At 45.9% G+C, this 11975-nt stretch overlaps 1 long non-coding RNA gene across 1 annotated transcript; it reads left to right on the plus strand.

Moving 5' to 3' along the window:
• Nucleotides 1-2600: 2600 nt before the first annotated feature.
• Nucleotides 2601-11975, plus strand: LOC139075733 (uncharacterized). Its single transcript, XR_011526474.1, has 2 exons — nucleotides 2601-2754; nucleotides 11757-11975. It is a non-coding gene; the product is annotated as an uncharacterized lncRNA (long non-coding RNA).

Genomic DNA, 11975 nt, shown 5'->3' on the forward strand with positions numbered 1-11975 from the left:
GAGAAGGCAGAAGAAAGGAAAAGGCATTTTCCACACATTTTCATTTCACACTGGGCCCGGCAAATCATGTAGCTGACCCTGTTGGCAGATAAAGCATTCCTGAAGGAGTTTGCCAAAGTCTAAGGATATTCTGGGGGTATTGTGGCTTAAGTAAGAATGACAGTTAGCCCTGCCCAAATTTGGAACAACCTTGGGGCTATTTCAAGCCATGTGAGATGTCAACACTAGTGGTGGTAAAGGACTCTTAGCAAAGCGAATGTGAGGTGATTGCACATGTGATAAAGAAGAAAACCAAACTTGCTGGAAGGTATTTGCTGGCTGTTCAGCTTCATTTGGAAGAAAAAAAAGGTGGGTAGAAAAGGCAGTCTGGCTAGTTCCCCCTTGAAGCAAGAACTCAGCTTGTTTATCCTGATTATCTGGGATCAGATCTGACAATCAGAACTTCAGAAAATCTTGGATTGAAGAGAGGGCCGATCTCCTTTTATTTACGTCAACATCAGGTGCCACCAAATTCTGGTTGTTGCCAATTTATTACTCAACAATAGTATCATGTGTTTATTTTTATCAGATTCCTAAGAGAATTGAACTTACTTCAAATGAATCTTCCTTTTCTAAAAAATCACTTTTTGTTTGTCTCTTTTTAAAAAATTTCCCATCCATATTCCTCATTTTATTTATTTGTAAGCACTTCCTACATATCAAAAGCAACATCTGGTTTGTCCTACGTGTTCCAAGTAGGTTTTCCCAGTTTGTCCATTGTCTTTTAACTTTGTCCCTTCGGAATGTCTCCAGGCCATATCACCTGATGGAAATGAATGAGGTCACACTAACAGTAACACTGAAATCTCATTAATTTAAATTAAAAATCACCTAATTTACCACTAAAAGTCACCAACATTTACTAGCACGGACTAAGTGCTTCATGTGCCATTAATCCTCACAATTACCCTACAGTGAGGATATTATTGTTAGTTCCATTTTATAGATGAAGGAAGAGATAAGAGAGGTTAAGTAATTTACCCAATCACGTAGCCTAGGAAAGGATGGAATATGGGTCTTTATCCCAGACCTCTCCGACTCCCAGGTCCCAGGTCCCAACCCTGCACTGTCCCGTAAAGTAGCCACATGTCAATGTTGGGCACCTGAAATGTGGCCAGCTTGATCAAGTCCAAGAATGAAAGAAAGAATGGGAGACATCTCATTATTAATTTTTAAATTGATTACCTGTTGAAATAATATTTTTAACACATTGGGCAAAGTGAAATATTTTACTGTTTCTTTTTATTTTTTTAATGTGGCTATTATAAAACTTCAAATATGAACCACATGATATTTCTACAGACAGGATGGCTCTAACCACTTTCCTACACTGCCATCCTTCACTTGGGTGAAGACAGTCTTCACGGTCCCTTGAGTCTTTTCCAGTTACATCATATTGTTTGTTGGCTTCTTTTAAATTTGCTGTTAAACTAAAAGCTCCAGTGTTTTGTGGGGGTTTTTTTACATGAATTAAAATCATCCCAGGACCTCACTTTCTTCAACATTCAGTTTCCTCCACTCTTTCTCATACATGATTTCTCATAGGACCACGATTTGTCATCTTTGTCATCTGCATCTGAATATTCTCCAGTGTGTACGGCTTTGTCCCCCTAAACCCCCCACAGTGGGAACAGGGCCATTGCAGATACCTCCTGCCCCCAACTCATAGAGACGGCAAGTAGAACAGTGGTTGCCAGGGGTTGGAGAAGTTATTGTTCAAGGGGCACATAGTTTCAGTTTGAGACGTCTGAAAAGTTCTGAAGATGGATAGTGGGGACGGGTGCACAACCACGTGAATGTACCGAACGCCACTGAACTGTACACTTAAATTTGGTTAAAATGATACATTTTATGTACATTTTACCACAATAATCTATTTTTTAAAAGAATGAAGTTTTCATACATATTACAACATGGATGGACCCTGAAAACATCATGCAAAGCAAAATAAGCCTGACACAAAAGGATAAATACTGCATGATTCCACTCACATGAGATATCTAGAATGGGCAAATTCCTAGAGACAGAAAGTAAGAGGTTACCAGGAGCTGAGGGGTGGGAGGAGGTTACGAAAAAAGAAGCGGAGAAGGGCAGGAGCAAACGGTTGCCTGGAGAGACGCGGGAGTGGGCGGCCGCGTGCGCGCGGCAGCAGGGAGAGGGGGCCCCAGGGCCCGGAGGTGGGAGGTGGGAGGTGAGCCGTGCGGCCGCGCTCCTCGCCCGGCGCAGGCGTCTTTGTCTGGGCGGGTGGCGAGAGCAGCCCGGCAGGCAGCCAGGCGCGGGGCGGCTCGGGCAGGGGGGGCTTCGGCTGCGGGGCGGAAGGCGACCCGGCAGTTGGGCCGGGGCAGGGGACCCAGGGCGGGCGGGCAGCGGGGCCGAGGACTGGCCCGCAGCGGCCCCCGGGCCACGCATCCTTCCCGCCCGCCGCGGCCCCGCGCGCCCGGCTCCTGCCCTTTCGCGAGCGTGGAGGCCCCGCGCGCCTCCCCGTCTCCGCAGCCTCCTCTAACAAAGGGCTCGGAGACGCCCCACAGGGCGCGTGAGGCGCAGCGCTGACGCCCACGGTGGGGAATAACCCGTAGCGGCGTGGTCCCGGGACGTCCCCCGGCCTGGTGCTCCTCCGCCTGCGCCCGGGATCGTCTTCGCCTCGGGCCCTTTATCGCCGAGCCCAGGGCCGTGGGTGGTGTTTGGTTATTGTTTTGCACTTGCTCATTTTACTCTGTAAGTATGAAGGATTCCCCCCCCCTTCCTCATCTCCCACTATCCCAGTTTTAACTAGCATAAGTATATGGCTTCCGTAATTTTCCACATGCCCACGTAAAATCTCTCTCTCTCTCTCTCTCTCTCTCTCTCTCACACACACACACACACACACACACACACACACACACACACACACGGCGCTTCCTTTTGTTTTCCAAAATGGCATCATGTAACGTGCGCCACTGTGCATCTTGCTTTTGTAGCACATCGTGGAAACCCCAAATCCCAGCTGGGATTCAATCTGTGAATGGATGCATATTAACCCATGGCATGAAGGCATCTCAGTTCATTTAATAATTCTGCCGTTCATGCCCCTTCCTTTGTTTCCTCTGTTTCATCACCATAAACGGTGCTGTCATGAATATACTGCCCCCAAAGCCGGAACAACTCCCGTTTTCACCAGGAAGGTCTGAGAACCCGTTCTCCCCAGGCCCACGAGCATTTTGCCGCTGCGACGGGCGTAAACGTCGCTACACCGACCGCAGCTTTCCGCTGAGACGGACTCATCGGCAAGGCGCTCTCCATTTTGCTCGCTTCCTCCTCCCCATCGCCAGCCGGCTGCTACAGAAGGCCTTTTCTCCTCCCTTGCAAGACTAACTTCCTCCAGGCCTCAGAGCTCTCTCCTCCCACTCCCGGGCCTTGTTTCACCGAACCCCTCCCCCACACGTTTTCAATTTCATCTTCCAAAGGTGCTCAAATCTCACCATCCTAACGAAAAAACAACCTGCTCCTCCTTTCTGTTAATTGTCCTATTTCTTTCCTTCCATTTACTACACAACTTGAAAAACTAGTTAGTTTGCTGTTAGATATTAGATGCTCATCGCTCACAATCCAAAGGTATAATATAAAAGGGAGAGACAGCAGACCCTTGTCTGCTAACCACCCCTTGCCCTCTCCCTAGGCTACGACTGGTACCGCTTTCTTGCATATTTTTCCGGAAGAATTACAGCCATGGATGTATTTCACAGACAGTAGCCATAAGGTGCAGACGGTCTGCAATGCCGCATAACTTCTTGGAAATCCACTGGCTTTCTCTGGCTGTTCACCAGCTTATCCCCCATTCTCCCTTTGCTCTTTTCACTGCTGAGGCTGCTTTTTCTAAGGGGCTGAAAAGTAGTGTCTAGTCCCTTCCTCTAGGCTGCCTCCCAAATCGGATCAGGTGCTGGGCCCTGACAGTGCAACCTTTGCAATATTTCTCTCTCCACTCCCTCTTCTTTGTTCCTCTGACTCCTCCTTCTTCTGGCCTCCTGTGTCACCTTGCCAGGCCACTGCAGTAGCCTCCTGGCTGTCCCCTCACAAGATGTGGTGTTGATCCCTCATCCTGCCACTGCCCGTTGATCCACTACTCCATGGCGAATACTATTCTATACAACCAGAATATACAACTATGTACTGGGGGGCTTTGGGGAGAAGAAGAAGAAAAGAAAAGAAAAAAGATTGGCAACAGATGTTAACTCAGATGCCAATCTTTAAAAAAAAAACTATTCTAAGGAAATGGCCCCTTAGTTTCAGGAGATTGAGAAAGTTTATTGCGTGGAGGGGGCGCTGGCCTGGGTGACCAGAGGCCAGGATAGAATCTGGACCCTGCCCTTTCCTTGCCTGGTACTGCCCTCAGCAAATTGCTCCACATCTCTGGTTTCCTCACCAGATGATCTCCCAGGCCTGGCTCCAGCCTCTGTGAGGCTACAATTACAGGTCCACTCCTCCCCGTCTCCCGCTCCCTGTGCTGGCCCTTTCCCCGGTCAGCCCCACCTTCCTTTCCCTCTCACTGTGCCTCTGGAAAGCCCTCCTTCTTATCCTGAATATCGGGATCCTACTCATCCTTGAAGACCTGACTTGTAGTTGTCATTTTTCTCAAAAAGCCTCTTCATTGTCTCTCAGTGAGGTGAACCGCTTTGTCCTTGCAAGGCTGCTGTCCATAGCACTTTATGTGTATCTCACTAACAGCACTGACCACTTGGCCTTGTGGCATCGTTCCATAGCTGTCCTTTGACTGCCGTCCACCTCACCCCATGGCCCCTAGCATCATACTTTGTACATGATAAAGGATCTGATTTTGGGAATCCCACGTCCCAGCCCTGACACTAAGTAACTGTGTTCCCTTGAACATGTCACCTGGTGTTTCTGGGCCTCAATTTCCCCAAATGGAAAATGGGAATAATAACCTATTCAATAGGGTTGTTGCACTGATTAGATGACATATGAGACAGTGCTTTGTGAACTGTAAAGCTATCTACAGATGTACATAATGATAGTAAAGATAAATATTACTCAGATGCCGGCAAGAGTGATTGCCTTTCCAACGCAGAATAGAAAAAAGGAAGTTGGGGAAAACTGGAAAATGAGTTTTTCCTCTTAGTTGCAGTCTCAAAATTTGGGGACTGTGTTCTAATTATTCCTTTTAGGTCAATTACCAGGTGGTATTAAATATAATAGTAAAAGCTAGAAATAATTTAAATTTTGAACAATGGAGGAATGATTAAGGAATGGTTAATGGGAATAATATGTGGTCATCAAAATTATATTTTTGAAGAATATTTAATGACATGGAAACTAGTTATAATATAAAAGTTAAAAAAGCAGGATACTAAATAGCGTGTGTGGAGAGGAGGTGTAGGAGGGAAGAGGTTTTTCCCACCACTCTTCGTAGGTTTATATTAGGCCTGCAAATGGCACACCCGGTGCCAGAGAACTTGGGACACATTCCTGGGCCTGAGTCTTACAGAAATAGGTCACTTCCTGCCTCCCCAGAGTCAGGGATTCAGGACAGATGAACCAGGGGCCTGGTGCCTCGGAGGAGGCCTTGGCCTGTCCCAGATCCAGCCTGCCTCTGTGTCCCCATGGCCTGACGTTCCAGGGTCGTCTCTCCATCGCTTCGTCCAGCGGGACTGTGGACTTCAGACAAATAGAACCCCTCAGGGCCTGCTCTGACAGTTTCCAGAGTGAGTTTACAGGAAAGCCCTCCTCCAGCCAAAAAACAGGCTCCAAGTACAAACACTGCAGAACTAAACTCCAAAGAGAGGGGCCAGTGGCCTCAGGAATGGGCAAAAATGAGCCATCGTAGGTGGTTGGGGGAGCTCAGGGGACTCCAGAGAGAAGGTAGCATTTGTGCTGGCCATGGAAGGATGGTAGGAATTCGGCAATTAGAGACATGATCGTTAACATAAAGCCGTATGGTTATTATTTTACCCCCCAATTCATATCCCAGGGTGGTGGAGGGGAGACGTTTTATTTAAAATATCCTTTACTCCCTTATGAAAACTTTTATTGTAGGAAATGTGGAAAACAAAGATAAGAAAAAGAGTGAAAGTCTCCTATGACCTATACCACCTAGAGCAGTGGTTGTCAACCCTGGCTGCACATTAGAATCTCCTGGGGAGCTTCTAAGAAACGTCATGAACCATCTGCAGAGACTCTGACTCACTTGGGATGGGGTGGGGTCTCAATGAACGCACACACGCACACACACAAACTCATGTCTCACTCCATCCGTTAGCAAACCCTGCCAGTCTACCTTCAAAGTGTATCCAGGATCTGAACACTTCTTACCACCTCTGCTATCACCCTGGCCCAAGCCACTGCCTTCTGCTTGGATTATTGATGTGGCCTCCTAACCAGTCTGCAGCCCCCACACCTGTCTCCTAAGTCTACTCTCTACGTTGCAGTCTCCTGAGTGATCTTTTAAAAGCATAAGTCATGTCACGTCCCTTCTCTACTTAAAATTCCCCTGTAGCCCCCCATCTCACTCAGAGTAAAAGGCAAATCCGCAGAATGGCTACAATGTCCTACATGACCTGACCTTGTCTTCTCTCACTCTCCCCTTTGCTCACTACACTACATCCATGCTGCGTCTTTGCTGTTCCTCAAATACAGCAAGCATGCTGCTGCCTCAGGGACTTTGTACTTGCTGTTCCCTCTGCCTAGACTCCTTTGGTAGTTCTCACCTTTCCTTCAGGTCTCTGACAAATGTCAACCCGTCAGAGGGTCTTCCCTGACCACGCTAAATAAACCTGCAAAGTCCCCCCATCTCTCACACTCCCTAGACCCTCCTATTTGCTTTACTTTTCTCCAAGACACTCTTCACCTTTACACTATGATATGATTTTTGTTGTTGTTTTTTTTTGTTTTTTTTAAAGATTTTATTTTTTTCCTTTTTCTCCCCAAAGCCCCCCGGTACATAGTTGTATATTCTTCGTTGTGGGTCCTTCTAGTTGTGGCATGTGGGACGCCACCTCAGCGTGGTTTGATGAGCAGTGCCATGTCCGCACCCAGGATTCGAACCAACGAAACACTGGGCCACCTGCAGCGCACGAACTTTACCACTCGGCCACGGGGCCAGCCCCCGATATGTTTTTTGTTAATCCTGGGCCCCAGACTTAATGTCTCACAAAGTCTTTCACGCAAACATCTTCTCTGCTTCCGTTTCAAACCTCTCTCTCCGTTGATGTTCAACAGTCCCATTGTCTGCCTTTCCCCACCCCCAAGTGCATGTTTCCCAAACTCCTCCCTCCTCCTGCCTTCACCTGTCAGCTCAGCATAGTGAACAGCCAGAGGAGTCACCAGGCTTCCAGCCCCACAAAAGGCCCAAACACTAGGTCCAGGCCAGGCTTTGCTAGGGAACTCTGCTACGCATGTGCTTATTTATTTACTTATTGAACTTTTTACACAAAGGAGATCATAACATTCCTATTGTTGGACAATTACGGTGTTTTCCAAGTTTTTAGCATTGTAGGCAACCTTGAACACACCCATGATTGTTTCCTTGAGATAAATTATTTGGAGAGGAATTATTGAGCCAAAGGGTACATGATTTTTAAAGCTTTTGGTGTGTATTGCCAATTTTTCCTCCAGTTTATCTAATTATAGTCCCACCAGCTGTATGTGATGCCTTTGATAGTCTTACATCCTTTACAAAACTGGGTATTTAAGGAACATTGGGGGCCAGCATTGTGGCCTAGTGGTTAAGCTTGGCACACTCTGCTTCAGTGCCCTGGGTTTGCAGGTTTGGATCCTGGGTGCACCTACACGACTCATCGGCAGCCATGCCATGGCAGTGACCTACATACAAAATAGAGGAAGATTGGTACAGGTATTAGCTCAGGGACAATCTTCCTCAGCAAAACAAAAACAAAAACATTGGGAGGTGCAAACATCATATTTTGTTTTAATTGACATTATGGTGAAGTTGGGCATTTTTTTTTTAATGATTTGCTTCTGCCCTTTTTTCTTCACTTGGGATATTAGCCTTTTTCTTTTCTTGATTTATAATCATTTTTATATTAAGAACATTTATTCTTTGAAATGTGTCTTCAAGTATTTTTTTTCAGTTTGTTTTTTACCTTTCAAGTCTGTTACACTTTTTCTTTTTTTGAGGAAGATTAACCCTGAGCTAATATCTGCCACCAATCCTCCTCTTTTTGCTGAGGAAGACTGGCCATGAGCTAACATCCGTGCCCATCTTCCTCTACTGTATATGTGGGACGCTTACCACAGCATGGCTTGCCAAGCGATGCCATGTCCGCATCCAGGATCCAAACCAGCGAACCTTGGGCCACCAAAGTGGAATGTGTGAACTTAACCACTGTGCCACTGGACTGTCCCCAAGTGTTAGGCCTTTTTTTTTTAAGATTGGCACCTGAACTAACAACCGTTGCCAATATTTTTTTTTCTGTTTTTTCTCCCCAAAGCCCCCTGGTACATAGTTGTGTATTTTTTAGTTGTGGGTCCTTCCAGTTGTGGCATGTGGGACGCCACCTCATCATGGTCTGATGAGCGGTGCCACGTCCACGCCCAGGATCTGAACCGGTGACACCCTGGGCCGCCGAAGTGGAAAGCACATGGACTTAACCACTTGGCCACAGGGCCAGCCCTACACTTTTAACATAGAAAATTTAGGAATATTTATGAAGTCAAGTTTCTAAATCTTTTTCTTTGCAGCTTTTGGTTTTAGTTTCATGCTTCTAGGCGGCAAGTTTTAAATAGCCTCCATAATATTCCCCGACAGCTGAGACCTAGTATTAAGGGGAGAGGATTATAAACCTGGAAATTCCAGCTCTCGGTCCACCTAGCTAGTGGCTTTAAAATTTTTTTGCTGTGAGTTGTTGTAAAAAATACATTTGCCTTTGCAAACCAGTACCCACAGAAATATTTATTTGAAAATGTTTCATGAAACGTTACTTACCCTAACTACATGTAGTATAGTCTGATATTTCTTATGTGACTAATTCTATTCTATCCTATTTCATTTAAAAAAAAAAAAAAAAAAGGTCAGTCTTGACCTAGTAAATTGACTTAACCCATCAATGGAGCCTTGACCCAGAGTTTGAAAAACACAGATCAGAACCGTGAAGAGGCCGATTTTCTCTCTCCCCAAATCATATGCATTTCCAAGCCACTTTCACTCATGTCCCACCCCGGGGGGTGAGGGAGAGACCAGACCATCGTCAATCCGTAGAGAACACTGAAGACCTTTGTATAATTGCTGGGGTTGAACTGAGCTTTGATTGACATCTAACAGCAAAAGCCAAAACTCAGGTGTTGGATTTCAATCCTAAGGTTTAGAATAAAGTTCTTTCTAATTCCTTGGTCCTGAAACGCTCACCCTAACTATACTCACTTTAATGTTGTCCTAGAAAACTCCTCTTGTCTACTGCGTAATCCGGGATTTGGCAACAAATGGCCAACAGGATCTGCTCCAGCTCAGCTGTTCTTGCAATTAGAGCCCAAGAAAAGGGTGACACTATTTTCTTGGGCAGAGAAACTAATCCGATGCATTCTTTAAACGTCCATTTAGACTGGCATGGAGAAGCCAGCCCCTCCATGTAAAGGTGGAGCATATTAGGTAACATACTCTGAAAGAAGCCTGATGACGTAAAGGGAACGAAGAACTGATGAGTCCATTAGAACGTCCTCAGGAGATGCGTCAGCCAAGGGTCAGCAGACCTAAAGTCAAGTCCTCATTCTGGCTGAGATTTCCCAATGTTTTGTTCTAGGCGAAGTCAAAACTCCTCTGTGCCTCGTTTTTCTCATCCATAAATAGCTATAATAATTGCAGCTTTCTCAATTATAGAGAAATGCAACCGAAACAGCAGTAAGTCACTGCGCAATGGCACTTTCTGCTGTTGTTGATTTGTGTACAGGCCTTCCTGATTTTGAAAGCCTGGCTGAACCACTTGGCCATTTAATTTGGTTAGTGATTTGTTCCTATAGCTGAACTCGAGTTAGAGCTAATGGGTCTAATAGCCGTGAATGAGTTTAGAATTTAGGCCAGGCACCTCTGGTTATTGCTGTTAGGACTGGCTGGGCATGGGCAGGTTTCTATGCAAAGAGCCCAAGTACAAGCTAAATTGAGTCAAACGCATGGCATCCATTCTTATTTTCTTTTTTAGAGAGCCTGTAGGGCTTCCTGCATCTTGAGCACAGCCTGCTTCCCAGGCAATTCTGAGCTTTCTAGAATGTGTGCCTTCATTTCTCCCTCTGACCCGCTAAACCCCCAAGGGTCCCTTTGGAAGACAAGCTCCAGAGTAGACACCTAGGTGCAATTAAGATGAGTTGTAACACTTTCAGAAGTCTACTTTGAGGTAAAAATTGCAATATGCTTCGCTTCTTCCCTCCCCCAGAAAATTTCCTGTGGGGGACACCCCTGGGAGTCTGCCTGGCCCACAGGGATTCTCCCTCTCTGAGAAGAGCTCACACCCAGGATAAGCCCCAGTGGTCATGTTTGGGGTCCAGGACTCCATTTCCCTGGGCAGAGTTGACTGATAGGGCCGCAGACACCTAACCCAGCCAGGAGAACCAGATTCTCTCTGCTGGGAATTTGAAACCGGAACATAACAGTCTCTGAGCCTGGCAAGCTTGGGGCCGCGTCACATGAACCACGGCATTCTAGAGAGAAGGTTTGCCCAGCTGCCCGTCTGGCCTTGTTAGCTCTTCTTTCAGTTCTCTGAGCCCCCACGGCCTCCTTCCAATAGAGTCCATTTGGATCATGTAGTCAAAGTTGCTTTGGGAGGAGTCAGAAAAAAACAAAACTAAGTCAAACCAAACAAGAAAACCATTATAGATGTGATAGCATTTATATATGCGTTAGAGGCATAGTGAAGTGGAAAGAGCAGGGACTTTTTTTTAACTCTTTCCACACCCAGTGTCATTTTGAATCTTGGTTCTTTAACTGGCCAGCTGTATAAATTTAGGCAAGTTACCCTTTTTCTGAGTCTTAATTTCCTTTGACTTAAATGGAGATTATCTACCTCAGAAAATTGGTTCTCTGATTAGTCAAGTGACATTTATTGTGGTCACTCGGAGGCTATTTTTACTTATTTCCTAGTCCTGTGCTGAGTGACAGACAGCTTCAGCTTCTGTGATTATTAGTGATATTAGGGTACTTTAAGTATCGCTACATTTGAACGTTTGACTACACCAGGAATACTCTCTTTTTCCATCTTCTTTAAGAATAAAGGGTTTTTTTCTGGGCCTGGCCCCGTGGCCCAGTGGTTAAGTTTGCACGCTCCACGTCGGTGGCCCAGGGTTTCACCGGTTCGGATCCTGGGCGCAGACATGGCACCGCTCATCAGGCCATGCTGAGGCTGCGTCCCACATGCCACAACTAGAAGGACCCTCAACTAAAAGATATAGAACTATGTACCGGGGGGGGCTTTGGGAGAAAAAGGAAAAATAAAATATTTAAAAAAAAAAAAAGAATAAAGGGTTTTAATACTTTTCCTACTCGAAAGGGTTTTTATTTGTTTGATCACCTCAAAATCTCACTGGACAGAAGGGCTAGGGGTATGCTGTTAGCAACTGCACATTCATAATGGTCCTTTTTAAAAAAATTGTGAAATATACATAAAATTTATTATCTTAACCATTTTTAAGTGTACAGTTCAGTGACATTCAGTACATTCACATTGCTGTGCAGCCATAGGATGGTCTGTTTTAATGTGATTTAAAATATTTAATTGCAGGGGCTGGCCCTGTGGCTGAGTGGTTAAGTTCAGGCGCTCCACTTTGGTGGCCCAGGGTTTCACGGGTTTCGATCCTCGGCGCGGACATGGCACCGCTCATCAGGCCAAGCTGTGGCAGCGTCCAGCATGCCACAACTAGAAGGACCCACAACTAAAAATACACAACTATGTACCCGGGGGATTTGGGGAGAAAAAGGAAAAATAAAATATTTAATTGCA

Source organism: Equus przewalskii, chromosome 14 (genome assembly GCF_037783145.1).
Source record: "Equus przewalskii isolate Varuska chromosome 14, EquPr2, whole genome shotgun sequence".
NCBI lineage: Eukaryota > Metazoa > Chordata > Mammalia > Perissodactyla > Equidae > Equus > Equus przewalskii.